General features: G+C 41.9%; 1 protein-coding gene across 1 annotated transcript in view; it reads right to left on the bottom strand.

The window, feature by feature from the left end:
* The window catches only part of LOC139421752 (NLR family CARD domain-containing protein 3-like), a 1082035-nt gene that overhangs the window by 244340 nt on the left and 820195 nt on the right, over positions 1–17500 (bottom strand). The gene's annotated exons all lie outside the window — the stretch shown is intronic.

Raw genomic sequence — 17500 nt, 5'->3', positions numbered from 1 at the left:
GTGTTGTTAGCTGTGTTGTTGGCTGTGTTGTTGCTGTGTTTTTAGCTGTGTTGTTGGCTGTGTTGTTAGCTGTATTGTTGGCTGTGTTTTTAGCTGTGTTGTTGCTGTGTTGTTGCTGTGTTGTTAGCTGTGTTGTTGCTGTGTTGTTAGCTGTGTTGTTGCTGTGTTGTTAGCTGTGTTGTTAGCTGTGTTGTTGGCTGTGTTGTTGCTGTGTTTTTAGCTGTGTTGTTGGCTGTGTTGTTAGCTGTATTGTTGCTGTGTTGTTAGCTGTGTTGTTAGCTGTGTTGTTGGCTGTGTTGTTGCTGTGTTTTTAGCTGTGTTGTTGGCTGTGTTGTTAGCTGTATTGTTGGCTGTGTTGTTGCTGTGTTTTTAGCTGTGTTGTTGGCTGTGTTGTTGGCTGTGTTGTTGGCTGTGTTTTTAGCTGTGTTATTGGCTGTGTTGTTAGCTGTGTTGTTGGCTGTGTTGTTGGCTGTGTTGTTGGCTGTGTTGTTGGCTGTGTTGTTGCTGTGTTGTTAGCTGTGTTGTTGCTGTGTTGTTAGCTGTGTTGTTAGCTGTGTTGTTAGCTGTGTTGTTGGCTGTGTTGTTGCTGTGTTTTTAGCTGTGTTGTTGGCTGTGTTGTTAGCTGTATTGTTGCTGTGTTGTTAGCTGTGTTGTTAGCTGTGTTGTTGGCTGTGTTGTTGCTGTGTTTTTAGCTGTGTTGTTGGCTGTGTTGTTAGCTGTATTGTTGGCTGTGTTTTTAGCTGTGTTGTTGCTGTGTTGTTGCTGTGTTGTTAGCTGTGTTGTTGCTGTGTTGTTAGCTGTGTTGTTGCTGTGTTGTTAGCTGTGTTGTTAGCTGTGTTGTTGGCTGTGTTGTTGCTGTGTTTTTAGCTGTGTTGTTGGCTGTGTTGTTAGCTGTATTGTTGCTGTGTTGTTAGCTGTGTTGTTAGCTGTGTTGTTGGCTGTGTTGTTGCTGTGTTTTTAGCTGTGTTGTTGGCTGTGTTGTTAGCTGTATTGTTGGCTGTGTTGTTGCTGTGTTTTTAGCTGTGTTGTTGGCTGTGTTGTTGGCTGTGTTGTTGGCTGTGTTTTTAGCTGTGTTATTGGCTGTGTTGTTAGCTGTGTTGTTGGCTGTGTTGTTGGCTGTGTTGTTGGCTGTGTTGTTGGCTGTGTTGTTGCTGTGTTGTTAGCTGTGTTGTTGCTGTGTTGTTAGCTGTGTTGTTAGCTGTGTTGTTGGCTGTGTTGTTGCTGTGTTTTTAGCTGTGTTGTTGGCTGTGTTGTTAGCTGTATTGTTGCTGTGTTGTTAGCTGTGTTGTTAGCTGTGTTGTTGGCTGTGTTGTTGCTGTGTTTTTAGCTGTGTTGTTGGCTGTGTTGTTAGCTGTATTGTTGGCTGTGTTTTTAGCTGTGTTGTTGCTGTGTTGTTGCTGTGTTGTTAGCTGTGTTGTTGCTGTGTTGTTAGCTGTGTTGTTGCTGTGTTGTTAGCTGTGTTGTTAGCTGTGTTGTTGGCTGTGTTGTTGCTGTGTTTTTAGCTGTGTTGTTGGCTGTGTTGTTAGCTGTATTGTTGCTGTGTTGTTAGCTGTGTTGTTAGCTGTGTTGTTGGCTGTGTTGTTGCTGTGTTTTTAGCTGTGTTGTTGGCTGTGTTGTTAGCTGTATTGTTGGCTGTGTTGTTGCTGTGTTTTTAGCTGTGTTGTTGGCTGTGTTGTTGGCTGTGTTGTTGGCTGTGTTTTTAGCTGTGTTATTGGCTGTGTTGTTAGCTGTGTTGTTGGCTGTGTTGTTGGCTGTGTTGTTGGCTGTGTTGTTGGCTGTGTTGTTGCTGTGTTGTTAGCTGTGTTGTTGCTGTGTTGTTAGCTGTGTTGTTAGCTGTGTTGTTAGCTGTGTTGTTGGCTGTGTTGTTGCTGTGTTTTTAGCTGTGTTGTTGGCTGTGTTGTTAGCTGTATTGTTGCTGTGTTGTTAGCTGTGTTGTTAGCTGTGTTGTTGGCTGTGTTGTTGCTGTGTTTTTAGCTGTGTTGTTGGCTGTGTTGTTAGCTGTATTGTTGGCTGTGTTTTTAGCTGTGTTGTTGCTGTGTTGTTGCTGTGTTGTTAGCTGTGTTGTTGCTGTGTTGTTAGCTGTGTTGTTGCTGTGTTGTTAGCTGTGTTGTTAGCTGTGTTGTTGGCTGTGTTGTTGCTGTGTTTTTAGCTGTGTTGTTGGCTGTGTTGTTAGCTGTATTGTTGCTGTGTTGTTAGCTGTGTTGTTAGCTGTGTTGTTGGCTGTGTTGTTGCTGTGTTTTTAGCTGTGTTGTTGGCTGTGTTGTTAGCTGTATTGTTGGCTGTGTTGTTGCTGTGTTTTTAGCTGTGTTGTTGGCTGTGTTGTTGGCTGTGTTGTTGGCTGTGTTTTTAGCTGTGTTATTGGCTGTGTTGTTAGCTGTGTTGTTGGCTGTGTTGTTGGCTGTGTTGTTGGCTGTGTTGTTGGCTGTGTTGTTGCTGTGTTGTTAGCTGTGTTGTTGCTGTGTTGTTAGCTGTGTTGTTAGCTGTGTTGTTGGCTGTGTTGTTGCTGTGTTTTTAGCTGTGTTGTTGGCTGTGTTGTTAGCTGTATTGTTGCTGTGTTGTTAGCTGTGTTGTTAGCTGTGTTGTTGGCTGTGTTGTTGCTGTGTTTTTAGCTGTGTTGTTGGCTGTGTTGTTGGCTGTGTTGTTGGCTGTGTTGTTGGCTGTGTTGTTGCTGTGTTGTTAGCTGTGTTGTTGCTGTGTTGTTAGCTGTGTTGTTAGCTGTGTTGTTGGCTGTGTTGTTGCTGTGTTTTTAGCTGTGTTGTTGGCTGTGTTGTTAGCTGTATTGTTGCTGTGTTGTTAGCTGTGTTGTTAGCTGTGTTGTTGGCTGTGTTGTTGCTGTGTTTTTAGCTGTGTTGTTGGCTGTGTTGTTAGCTGTATTGTTGGCTGTGTTGTTGCTGTGTTTTTAGCTGTGTTGTTGGCTGTGTTGTTGGCTGTGTTGTTGGCTGTGTTTTTAGCTGTGTTGTTGGCTGTGTTGTTAGCTGTGTTGTTGGCTGTGTTGTTGCTGTGTTTTTAGCTGTGTTGTTGGCTGTGTTGTTGGCTGTGTTGTTGGCTGTGTTGTTGGCTGTGTTGTTGCTGTGTTGTTAGCTGTGTTGTTGCTGTGTTGTTAGCTGTGTTGTTGCTGTGTTTTTAGCTGTGTTGTTGGCTGTGTTGTTGGCTGTGTTGTTGGCTGTGTTGTTGGCTGTGTTGTTGCTGTGTTGTTAGCTGTGTTGTTGCTGTGTTGTTAGCTGTGTTGTTAGCTGTGTTGTTGGCTGTGTTGTTGCTGTGTTTTTAGCTGTGTTGTTGGCTGTGTTGTTAGCTGTATTGTTGCTGTGTTGTTAGCTGTGTTGTTAGCTGTGTTGTTGGCTGTGTTGTTGCTGTGTTTTTAGCTGTGTTGTTGGCTGTGTTGTTAGCTGTATTGTTGGCTGTGTTGTTGCTGTGTTTTTAGCTGTGTTGTTGGCTGTGTTGTTGGCTGTGTTGTTGGCTGTGTTTTTAGCTGTGTTGTTGGCTGTGTTGTTAGCTGTGTTGTTGGCTGTGTTGTTGCTGTGTTTTTAGCTGTGTTGTTGGCTGTGTTGTTGGCTGTGTTGTTGGCTGTGTTGTTGGCTGTGTTGTTGCTGTGTTGTTAGCTGTGTTGTTGCTGTGTTGTTAGCTGTGTTGTTAGCTGTGTTGTTGGCTGTGTTGTTGCTGTGTTTTTAGCTGTGTTGTTGGCTGTGTTGTTAGCTGTATTGTTGCTGTGTTGTTAGCTGTGTTGTTAGCTGTGTTGTTGGCTGTGTTGTTGCTGTGTTTTTAGCTGTGTTGTTGGCTGTGTTGTTAGCTGTATTGTTGGCTGTGTTGTTGCTGTGTTTTTAGCTGTGTTGTTGGCTGTGTTGTTGGCTGTGTTGTTGGCTGTGTTGTTGGCTGTGTTGTTGGCTGTGTTGTTGGCTGTGTTGTTGGCTGTGTTGTCAGCTAGCTCCTCTGAACAGCAGTGTCCTGACGAGTGAGCACATGTTCTATGTTAGGTGAAATCGTGACTCATTAACTCATCGTTACGGATGCATCTAAATAAACGTCACTAGAAAACAACTTAAACCCACGCAAATGCAGCTACTGCTGATCTTCTGGCTGCACTTTTTGACGTGACTGTAAGTTAGCCGTGGTTGGGATAAGAACGTTGCCAGCCAGCGTGGCAATGGAACATTTAGAACAGAACGACTGGGTCGCCATAGATACAGAACAACAAGACTGAACGACTGGGTCGCCATAGATACAGAACAACAAGACTGAACGACTGGGTCGGGTCCATAGATACAGAACAACAAGACTGAACGACTGGGTCGCCGTAGATACAGAACAAAAAGACTGAACGACTGGGTCGCCATAGATACAGAACAAAAAGACTGAACGACTGGGTTGGGTCCATAGATACAGAACCAAAAGACTGAACGACTGGGTCGCGTCCATAGATACAGAACAAAAAGACTGAACGACTGGGTTGGGTCCATAGATACAGAACAACAAGACTGAACGACTGGGTCGCCGTAGATACAGAACAAAAAGACTGAACGACTGGGTCGCCATAGATACAGAACAAAAAGACTGAACGACTGGGTTGGGTCCATAGATACAGAACCAAAAGACTGAACGACTGGGTCGCGTCCATAGATACAGAACAAAAAGACTGAACGACTGGGTCGCCATAGATACAGAACAAAAAGACTGAACGACTGGGTCGGGTCCCATAGATACAGAACAACAAGACTGAACGACTGGGTCGGGTCCATAGATACAGAACAACAAGACTGAACGACTGGGTCGCCATAGATACAGAACAAAAAGACTGAACGACTGGGTTGGGTCCATAGATACAGAACATAAAGACTGAACGACTGGGTCGCCATAGATACAGAACAAAAAGACTGAACGACTGGGTTGGGTCCATAGATACAGAACCAAAAGACTGAACGACTGGGTCGCGTCCATAGATACAGAACAAAAAGACTGAACGACTGGGTCGCCATAGATACAGAACAAAAAGACTGAACGACTGGGTCGGGTCCATTGATACAGAACAAAAAGACTGAACAACTGGGTCGCCATAGATACAGAACAAAAAGACTGAACGACTGAGACATGTCCATAGATACAGAACAAAAAGACTGAACGACTGGGTCGCCATAGATACAGAACAAAAAGACTGAACGACTGGGTTGGGTCCATAGAGACAGAACAAAAAGACTGAACGACTGGGTCGCCATAGATACTGAACAACAAGACTGAACAACTGGGTCGCCATAGATACAGAACAAAAAGACTGAACAACTGGGTCGCCATAGATACAGAACAAAAAGACTGAACGACTGGGTCTCGTCCATAGATACAGAACAAAAAGACTGAACAACTGGGTCGCCATAGATACAGAACAAAAAGACTGAACGACTGGGTCTCGTCCATAGATACAGAACAAAAAGACTGAACGACTGGGTCTCGTCCATAGATACAGAACAAAAAGACTGAACAACTGGGTCGCCATAGATACAGAACAAAAAGACTGAACGACTGGGTCTCGTCCATAGATACAGAACAAAAAGACTGAACGACTGGGTCTCGTCCATAGATACAGAACAAAAAGACTGAACGACTGGGTCGCCATAGACACAGAACAAAAAAGACTGAACGACTGGGTTGCCATAGATACAGAACAAAAAAGACTGAACGACTGGGTCGCCATAGATACAGAACAAAAAGACTGAACGACTGGGTCACGTCTCTGGCAACCGAACCGAACGTAGCAACCTTAGATTTATGTCGGGACTATATCTTGTGGAAGGATGAAATAGTAAGAATAAATGTACCAAAGTAACGTTCTTAATGAAAATATGTGGTTATCTGAATATGTTGGTAACCTGTATGAAAGTGATAATGTCCTCGTAGCCGGTGTTTAGGAGGATATATTGACATTATAACACACACAAACACACACACAGAGCTGCACGTCCCTGCACCTAACGGGGACAAGAGAGAGATTTCATTACATGGCAGTTTAACACAGTCCCACTACATCAATCCATCTATTCCCTCTCTCTCCTCCCTCTCTCCCTCATCCCTTCCCCCAACTCCCTCTCTCCCTCCTTCTCCTCCCTCTCTCCCTCGATCCCTCGTCCAACATCATTGTAAGTTAATTACCCACTAGAGTCCCCTCACATATTAGACAGAGTGTGTGTGTGTGTGTGTGTGTGTGTGTAGTAGAAGACATGTGTCAGGGTGCCGGGGAGGAGATGAGTGGAGGGGAGGGGGGAGGGGAGGGGAGGAGAGGAGAGGGGAGGGGAGAGGAGAGGAGAGGAGAGGAGAGGAGAGGTGGAGAGGAGAGGAGAGGAGAGGTGGAGAGGAGAGGAGAGGTGGAGAGGAGAGGAGAGGTGGAGAGGAGAGGAGAGGAGAGGAGAGGTGGAGAGGAGAGGAGAGGTGGAGAGGAGAGAGCCATCGCAGTAAAGAATAAAAGAGCTGTCCTTATTAAATCCCATTATTGATCTGTGTTTGGCTCCAACATGCTGTGTCTCTTTTACCAAATTAGCTTTTAACTCCTCATCAGCCGGAGAGAGAAGAAGAGTTACGGAGGGATGGATGGACTGGCACAGTGGTGAGGGGACAGGGTAGGGTGTGTTTGGAGGGAGAGAGGGACTGGTATAGTGGTGATGCTGGTAGGTTGGGGACAGGGTAGTGTGTTTGGGGGGAGAGAGAGAGGGACTGGTATAGTGGTGATGCTGGTAGGTTGGGGACAGGGTAGGGTGTGTTTGGAGGGAGAGAGGGACTGGTATAGTGGTGATGCTGGTAGGTTGGGGACAGGGTAGGGTGTGTTTGGAGGGAGAGAGGGACTGGCACAGTGGTGATGCTGGTAGGTGGTTACAGGGTTAAAACAGAATAAACTCCAAGTTTAAGTCATTAATTCTCCATTATTACAGGGTTAAAACTGAATCAGCATTATCACAGCGTTCTCTCCCAGTATCACAGGGTTCTCTCCCAGTATCACTGGGTTCTCTCCCAGTATCACAGGGTTCTCTCCCAGTATCACAGGGTTCTCTTCCAATATCACGGGGTTCTCTCTCAGTATCACAGGGTTCTCTCCCAGTATCACAGGGTTTTCTCTCAGTATCACATGGTTCTCTCCCAGTATCACAGGGTTCTCTCTCAGTATCACAAGGTTCTCTCCCAGCACCACAGGGTTCTCTCCCAGTACCACAGGGTTCTCTCCCAGTATCACAGGGTTCTCTCTCAGTATCACATGGTTCTCTCCCAGTATCACAGGGTTCTCTCCCAGTATCACAGGGTTCTCTCCCAGTATCACAGGGTTCTCTCCCAGTATCACAGGGTTCTATCACAGGGTTCTATCACATGGTTCTCTCCCAGTATAACAGGGTTCTCTCCCAGTATCACAGGGTTCTCTCCCAGTATCACAGGGTTCTATCACAGGGTTCTATCACATGGTTCTCTCCCAGTATAACAGGGTTCTCTCCCAGTATAACAGGGTTCTCTCCCAGTATCACAGGGTTCTCTCCCAGTATCACAGGATTCTCCCCCAGTATCACAAGGTTCTATCACAAGGTTCTTCACCAGTATCACAGGGTTCTATCACAGGGTTCTCTCCCAGTATCACAGGGTTCTATCACAGGGTTCTCTCCCAGTGTTGGGGGGCTGGTTTAATTGTTCATTTATTGAGAACTCAGAGGAAGGCATATCCCGACCCTCTGGGGACCTTTTCACAATATATCAGTCTATCTTTAGTGATCAGCCTGCTGTCTCTCTCTGTGTGTGTGTGTGTGTGTGTGTGTGTGTGTGTGTGTGTGTGTGTGTGTGTGTGTGTGTGTGTGTGTGTGTGTGTGTGTGTATTCTCACTGGAAGGGTGTCTTGTTACTCTTTATGTTGTTAGGAGACGTATTGAACACTCAGGAGTCTCCATGGATACCGGAGCCAACGCCGTCGGCACGGAAACACATCCACTGACCCCCGAAAGAGCGATTCCTTTTCATAGTTGTGACACGGGGTCAATAAGGCCCCATGGGGGCTGGTTTCTGTTGGTCCTTGTTACTGTATCTCTTGGCTGTCTATTAATTAAACAGATCTGACGGACTGAGACAGAGAACCATGTGGCCTAATGGAGAGGTGTACTGGTCAGTAATGGTATATATTACTGGTATTAATGGAGAGGTGTACTGGTCAGTAATGGTATATATTACTGGTATTAATGGAGAGGTGTACTGGTCAGTAATGGTATATATTACTGGTATTAATGGAGAGGTGTACTGGTCAGTAATGGTATATATTACTGGTATTAATGGAGAGGTGTACTGGTCAGTAATGGTATATATTACTGGTATTAATGGAGAGGTGTACTGGTCAGTAATGGTATATATTACTGGTATTAATGGAGAGGTGTACTGGTCAGTAATGGTATACATTACTGGTATTAATGGAGAGGTGTACTGGTCAGTAATGGTATATATTACTGGTATTAATGGAGAGGTGTACTGGTCAGTAATGGTATATATTACTGGTATTAATGGAGAGGTGTACTGGTCAGTAATGGTATATATTACTGGTATTAATGTAGAGGTGTACTGGTCAGTAATGGTATATATTACTGGTATTAATGGAGAGGTGTACTGGTCAGTAATGGTATATATTACTGGTATTAATGGAGAGGTGTACTGGTCAGTAATGGTATATATAATGGAGAGGTCAGTAATGGTATATATAATGGAGAGGTCTACTGGTCAGTAATGGTATATATAATGGAGAGGTGTACTGGTCAGTAATGGTATATATACACTGCCTTGCGAAAGTATTCGGCCCCCTTGAACTTTGCGACCTTTTGCCACATTTCAGGCTTCAAACATAAAGATATAAAACTGTATTTTTTTGTGAAGAATCAACAACAAGTGGGACACAATCATGAAGTGGAACGACATTTATTGGATATTTCAAACTTTTTTAACAAATCAAAACCTGAAAAATTGGGCGTGCAAAATTATTCAGCCCCCTTAAGTTAATACTTTGTAGCGCCACCTTTTGCTGCGATTACAGCTGTAAGTCGCTTGGGGTATGTCTCTATCAGTTTTGCACATCGAGAGACTGAATTTTTTTCCCATTCCTCCTTGCAAAACAGCTCGAGCTCAGTGAGGTTGGATGGAGAGCATTTGTGAACAGCAGTTTTCAGTTCTTTCCACAGATTCTCGATTGGATTCAGGTCTGGACTTTGACTTGGCCATTCTAACACCTGGATATGTTTATTTTTGAACCATTCCATTGTAGATTTTGCTTTATGTTTTGGATCATTGTCTTGTTGGAAGACAAATCTCCGTCCCAGTCTCAGGTCTTTTGCAGACTCCATCAGGTTTTCTTCCAGAATGGTCCTGTATTTGGCTCCATCCATCTTCCCATCAATATTAACCATCTTCCCTGTCCCTGCTGAAGAAAAGCAGGCCCAAACCATGATGCTGCCACCACCATGTTTGACAGTGGGGATGGTGTGTTCAGCTGTGTTGCTTTTACGCCAAACATAACGTTTTGCATTGTTGCCAAAAAGTTCAATTTTGGTTTCATCTGACCAGAGCACCTTCTTCCACATGTTTGGTGTGTCTCCCAGGTGGCTTGTGGCAAACTTTAAACAACACTTTTTATGGATATCTTTAAGAAATGGCTTTCTTCTTGCCACTCTTCCATAAAGGCCAGATTTGTGCAATATACGACTGATTGTTGTCCTATGGACAGAGTCTCCCACCTCAGCTGTAGATCTCTGCAGTTCATCCAGAGTGATCATGGGCCTCTTGGCTGCATCTCTGATCAGTCTTCTCCTTGTATGAGCTGAAAGTTTAGAGGGACGGCCAGGTCTTGGTAGATTTGCAGTGGTCTGATACTCCTTCCATTTCAATATTATCGCTTGCACAGTGCTCCTTGGGATGTTTAAAGCTTGGGAAATCTTTTTGTATCCAAATCCGGCTTTAAACTTCTTCACAACAGTATCTTGGACCTGCCTGGTGTGTTCCTTGTTCTTCATGATGCTCTCTGCGCTTTTAACGGACCTCTGAGACTATCACAGTGCAGGTGCATTTATACGGAGACTTGATTACACACAGGTGGATTGTATTTATCATCATTAGTCATTTAGGTCAACATTGGATCATTCAGAGATCCTCACTGAACTTCTGGAGAGAGTTTGCTGCACTGAAAGTAAAGGGGCTGAATAATTTTGCACGCCCAATTTTTCAGTTTTTGATTTGTTAAAAAAGTTTGAAATATCCAATAAATGTCGTTCCACTTCATGATTGTGTCCCACTTGTTGTTGATTCTTCACAAAAAAATACAGTTTTATATCTTTATGTTTGAAGCCTGAAATGTGGCAAAAGGTTGCAAAGTTCAAGGGGGCCGAATACTTTCGCAAGGCACTGTAATGGAGAGGTCACTGTAAATGGTATATATAATGGAGAGGTCTACTGGTCAGTAATGGTATATATAATGGAGAGGTGTACTGGTCAGTAATGGTATATATAATGGAGAGGTCTACTGGTCAGTAATGGTATATATAATGGAGAGGTCTACTGGTCAGTAATGGTATATATAATGGAGAGGTGTACTGGTCAGTAATGGTATATATAATGGAGAGGTGTACTGGTCAGTTATGGTATATATAATGGAGAGGTCAGTAATGTTATATATAATGGAGAGGTGTACTGGTCAGTAATGGTATATATAAGGGAGAGGTGTACTGGTCAGTAATGGTATATATAATGGAGAGGTCTACTGGTCAGTAATGGTATATATAATGGAGAGGTCTACTGGTCAGTAATGGTATATATAATGGTCTGGTTGATACCCTCCTAGTCAGTATATAACAGTCAGTATATAACAGTCTGGTTGATACCCTCCTAGTCAGTATATAACAGTCAGTATATAACAGTCTGGTTGATACCCTCCTAGACAGTATATAACAGTCTGGTTGATACCATCCTAGACAGTATATAACAGTCTGGTTGATACCCTCCTAGACAGTATATAACAGTCTGGTTTATACCCTCCTAGACAGTATATAACAGTCTGGTTGATACCCTCCTAGACAGTATATAACAGTCTGGTTGATACCCTCCAAGACAGTATATAACAGTCTGATTGATACCCTCCTAGACAGTATATAACAGTCTGGTTGATACCCTCCTAGACAGTATATAACAGTCTGGTTGATACCCTCCTAGTCAGTATATAACAGTCAGTATATAACAGTCTGGTTGATACCCTCCTAGACAGTATATAACAGTCTGGTTGATACCCTCCTAGACAGTATATAACAGTCTGGTTGATACCCTCCTAGACAGTATATAACAGTCTGGTTGATACCATCCTAGACAGTATATAACAGTCTGGTTGATACCCTCCTAGACAGTATGTAACAGTCTGGTTGATACCCTCCTAGACAGTATATAACAGTCAGTATATAACAGTCTGGTTGATACCCTCCTAGACAGTATGTAACAGTCTGGTTGATACCCTCCTAGACAGTATGTTACAGTCTGGTTGATATCCTCCTAGTCAGTATATAACAGTCTGGTTGATACCCTCCTAGACAGTATGTAACAGTCTGGTTGATACCCTCCTAGACAGTATATAACAGTCTGGTTGATACCCTCCTAGTCAGTATATAACAGTCTGGTTGATACCCTCCTAGTCAGTATATAACAGTCTGGTTGATATCCTCCTAGACAGTATATAACAGTCTGGTTGATACCCTCCTAGACAGTATATAACAGTCTGGTTGATACCCTCCTAGTCAGTATATAACAGTCTGGTTGATACCCTCCTAGACAGTATATAACAGTCTGGTTGATACCCTCCTAGACAGTATATAACAGTCTGGTTGATACCCTCCTAGACAGTATATAACAGTCAGTATGTAACAGTCTGGTTGATACCCTCCTAGACAGTATATAACAGTCTGGTTGATACCCTCCTAGACAGTATATAGCAGTCAGTATATAACAGTCTGGTTGATACCCTCCTAGTCAGTATATGACAGTCTGGTTGATACCCTCCTAGACAGTATATAACAGCCTGTTTGATACCCTCCTAGTCAGTATATAACAGTGTGGTTGATACCCTCCTAGTCAGTATATAACAGTCTGGTTGATACCCTCCTAGACAGTATATAACAGTCTGGTTGATACCCTCCTAGACAGTATATAACAGTCTGGTTGATACCCTCCTAGACAGTATATAACAGTCTGGTTGATACCCTCCTAGTCAGTATATAACAGTCTGGTTGATACCCTCCTAGACAGTATATACCAGTCTGGTTGATACCCTCCTAGTCAGTATATAACAGTGTGGTTGATACCCTCCTAGTCAGTATATAACAGTCTGGTTGATACCCTCCTAGTCAGTATATATCAGTCTGGTTGATACCCTCCTAGACAGTATATAACAGTCTGGTTGATACCCTCCTAGACAGTATATAACAGTCTGGTTGATACCCTCCTAGACAGTATGTAACAGTCTGGTTGATACCCTCCTAGACAGTATATAACAGTCTGGTTGATACCCTCCTAGACAGTATATAACAGTCTGGTTGATACCCTCCTAGACAGTATATAACAGTCTGGTTGATACCCTCCTAGACAGTATATAACAGTCTGGTTGATACCCTCCTAGACAGTATATAACAGTCTGGTTGATACCCTCCTAGACAGTATATAACAGTCTGGTTGATACCCTCCTAGTCAGTATATAACAGTCAGTATATAACAGTCTGGTTGATACCCCTCTAGACAGTATATAACAGTCAGTATATAACAGTCTGATTGATACCTTCCTAGACAGTATATAACAGTCTGGTTGATACCCTCCTAGACAGTATATAACAGTCTGGTTGATACCCTCCTAGACAGTATATAACAGACTGGTTGATACCCTCCTAGACAGTATATAACAGTCTGGCTGATACCCTCCTAGACAGTATATAACAGTCTGGTTTGATTCCCTCCTAGACAGTATATACCAGTCTGGTTGATACCCTCCTAGACAGTATATAGCAGTCTGGTTGATACCCTCCTAGTCAGTATATAACAGTCTGGTTGATACCCTCCTAGACAGTATATAACAGTCTGGTTGATACCCTCCTAGTCAGTATATAACAGCCTGGTTGATACCCTCCTAGACAGTATATAACAGTCTGGTTGATACCCTCCTAGTCAGTATATAACAGCCTGGTTGATACCCTCCTAGACAGTATATAACAGACTGGTTGATACCCTCATAGACAGTATATAACAGTCTGGTTGATACCCTCCTAGACAGTATATAACAGACTGGTTGATACCCTCCTAGACAGTATATAACAGTCTGGCTGATACCCTCCTAGACAGTATATAACAGTCTGGTTGATACCCTCCTAGACAGTATATACCAGTCTGGTTGATACCCTCCTAGACAGTATATAGCAGTCTGGTTGATACCCTCCTAGTCAGTATATAACAGCCTGGTTGATACCCTCCTAGACAGTATATAACAGTCTGGTTGATACCCTCCTAGTCAGTATATAACAGCCTGGTTGATACCCTCCTAGACAGTATATAACAGTCTGGTTGATACCCTCCTAGACAGTATATAACAGTCTGGTTGATACCCTCCTAGACAGTATATAACAGTCTGGTTGATACCCTTCTAGACAGTATAGAACAGTCTGGTTGATACCCTCCCAGGCAGTATTTATTGGTCCTCCAGAGTTGACTGGCTTTTAATTGATTGATTGTGTGTGTGTGTGTGTGTGTGTGTGTGTGTGTGTGTGTGTGTGTGTGTGTGTGTGTGTGTGTGTGTGTGTGTGTGTGTGTGTGTGTGTGTGTGTGTGTGTGTGTGTGTGTGTGTGTGTGTGTGTGTGTGTGTGTGTGTGTGTGTGTGTGTGTGTGTGTGTGTGTGTGTGTGTGTGTGTGTGTGTGTGTGTGTACCTGTTATGCTGGATGTGAATGTGGGCCATGCCTGCAGTCAGAACTGTGGTTCCATTTCCACCATCTGTCCACTAGAGACAGTATTGCACTGTTACCCACACACTGGGATGTTCTGTACAGGATACCACCATGCCACACCACTCTGTGTGTTTTGGCAGCACTCTCCTCTCCTCTCCTCTCCTCTCCTCCCCTCTCTCTCCTCTCCTCTATTCTCCTCTCCCCTCTCCTCCCCTCTCTCTCCTCTCCTCTCCCCTCCCCTCCTCTCCCCTCCTCTCCTCTCCTCTCCTCTCCTCTCCTCTCCTCTCTCCTCTCCCCTCCTCTCTCCTCTCTCCTCTCCTCTATTCTCCTTTCCCCTCCTCTCTCCTCTCTCCTCTATTCTCCTCTCCCCTCTCCCATCTCCCCTCCTCTCCTCTCCTCTCCTCTCCTCTCCTCTCCTCTCCTCTCCTCTCCTCTCCTCTCCTCTCCTCTCCTCACACCCCCTTTCCTCCCCTTTCCTCCCCTCCTCTCCTCTCCCCTGCCCTCCTCTCCTCTCCTCTCCTCTCCCACCTCTGCTCTCCTCTCCTTTCCTCCCCTCTCCTCTCCTTTCCTCCCCTCTCCTCCCCTCTCTCTTCTGCTCTCCTCTCCCCTGTTCTCCTCACCCCTCCTCTCCTCTCCTCTCCTCTCCTCTCCTCTCCTCTCCTCACCCCTCCTCTCCTCCCCTCACTCCTCTCCTCTCCTCCCCTCAATCCTCTCCTCTCCTCTCCCCTCCTCCCTCTCCTCTCCTCTCCTCTCCTCTCCTCTCCTCTCCTCTCCTCTCCTCTCCTCTCCTCTCCTCTCCTCTCCTCTCCCACCTCTCCCACCTCTCCTCTCCTCTCCTCTCCGCTCTGCTCCTCTCCTCTCCTCTCCGCTCTGCTCCTCTCCTCTCCTCTCCCCTCTTCTCCTCACCCCTCCTCTCCTCCCCTCTCTCCCCTCCTCTCCCCTCCTCTCTCCTCTCCTGTACTGTGGTATATCCAGGGCTGCCTGGCCTGAACTGAAGTGCTACTGTAAGAGAGGAAGGTTATAGTTTTAGGGCAACATTTTCCTCCAGCAAACTATGAGTAATAGCAGGGCACAACATCAAAGGGAGACATGTGTCTCCTTGTGTATACTGAAACAAGTGTGGAAAATGCCTCCCTTAGTCTCTGGAGTACAGTTTTAGAGGACAGGAGTGGTATTATATATCTCTATGGTGTAGTAGTATATATATGTATGGTGTAGTATTATATATGGTGTAGTATTATATATCTGTATGGTGTAGTATTATATATGGTGTAGTATTATATATGGTGTAGTATTATATATCTGTATGGTGTAGAATTATATATGGTGTAGTATTATATATGGTGTAGTATTATATATCTCTTATGGTGTAGTATTATATATCTGTATGGTGTAGTATTATATATCTGTATGGTGTAGTATTATTTATCTGTATGGTGTAGTATTATATATGGTGTAGTATTATGTATGGTGTAGTATTATATATCTGTATGGTGTAATATTATATATCTGTATGGTGTAGTATTATATATCTGTATGGTGTAGTATTATATATCTGTATGGTGTAGTATTATATATGGTGTAGTATTATATATATGTATGGTGTAGTATTATATATCTGTATGGTGTAGTATTATATATCTCTATGGTGTAGTAGTATATATATGTATGGTGTAGTATTATATATAGGTATGGTGTAGTATTATATATCTGTATGGTGTAATATTATATATCTGTATGGTGTAGTATTATATATATGTGTGGTGTAGTATTATATATCTGTATGGTGTAGTATTATATATGGTGTAGTATTATATATCTGTATGGTGTCGTATTATATATCTGTATGGTGTAGTATTATATATCTGTATGGTGTAGTATTATATATCTGTATGGTGTAGTATTATATATGGTGTAGTATTATATATCTGTATGGTGTAGTATTATATATGGTGTAGTATTATATATCTGTATGGTGTAGTATTATATATGGTGTAGTATTATATATGGTGTAGTATTATATATCTGTATGGTGTAGTATTATATATGGTGTAGTATTATATATCTGTATGGTGTAGTATTATATATCTGTATGGTGTAGTATTATATATATGTATGGTGTAGTATTATATATGGTGTAGTATTATATATATGTATGGTGTAGTATTATATATCTGTATGGTGTAGTATTATATATCTGCATGGTGTAGTATTATATATCTGTATGGTGTATTATTATATATGGTGTAGTATTATATATGGTGTAGTATTATATATGTGTATGGTGTAGTATTATATATGGTGTAGTATTATATATCTGTATGGTGTAGTATTATATATCTGTATGGTGTAGTATTATATATGGTGTAGTATTATATATCTGTATGGTGTAGTATTATATATGGTGTAGTATTATATATGGTGTAGTATTATATATCTGTATGGTGTAGTATTATATATGGTGTAGTATTATATATCTGTATGGTGTAGTATTATATATCTGTATGGTGTAGTATTATATATATGTATGGTGTAGTATTATATATGGTGTAGTATTATATATATGTATGGTGTAGTATTATATATCTGTATGGTGTAGTATTATATATCTGCATGGTGTAGTATTATATATCTGTATGGTGTATTATTATATATGGTGTAGTATTATATATGGTGTAGTATTATATATGTGTATGGTGTAGTATTATATATGGTGTAGTATTATATATATATATGGTGTAGTATTATATATCTGTATGGTGTAGTATTATATATGGTGTAGTATTATATATCTGTATGGTGTAGTATTATATATCTGTATGGTGTAGTATTATATATCTGTATGGTGTGGTATTATATATCTGTATGGTGTAGTATTATATATCTGTATGTTGTAGTATTATATATGGTGTAGTATTATATATATGTATGGTGTAGTATTATATATGGTGTAGTATTATATATCTGTATGGTGTAGTATTATATATGGTGTAGTATTATATATCTGTATGGTGTAGTATTATATATATGTATGGTGTAGTATTATATATCTGTATGGTGTAGTATTATATATCTGTATGGTGTAGTATTATATATGGTGTAGTATTATATATGGTGTAGTATTATATATGGTGTAGTATTATATATATATATGGTGTAGTATTATATATGGTGTAGTATTATATATCTGTATGGTGTAGTATTATATATGGTGTAGTATTATATATATGTATGATGTAGTATTATATATATATATGGTGTAGTATTATACATGGTGTAGTATTATATATGGTGTAGTATTATATATGGTGTAGTATTATATATGGTGTAGTATTATATATATATATATGGTGTAGTATTATATATGGTGTAGTATTATACATGGTGTAGTATTATATATGGTGTAGTATTATATATATATATGGTGTAGTATTATATATATGTATGGTGTAGTATTATATATATGTATGGTGTAGTATTATATATCTGTATGGTGTAGTATTATATATCTGTATGGTGTAGTATTATATATGGTGTAGTATTATATA

This window comes from Oncorhynchus clarkii, chromosome 12 (assembly GCF_045791955.1).
Source record: "Oncorhynchus clarkii lewisi isolate Uvic-CL-2024 chromosome 12, UVic_Ocla_1.0, whole genome shotgun sequence".
Taxonomy (NCBI): domain Eukaryota; kingdom Metazoa; phylum Chordata; class Actinopteri; order Salmoniformes; family Salmonidae; genus Oncorhynchus; species Oncorhynchus clarkii.
The sequence above is the reverse complement of the archived record's forward strand: the minus strand, read 5'-3'. Positions and strand labels throughout refer to the sequence as shown.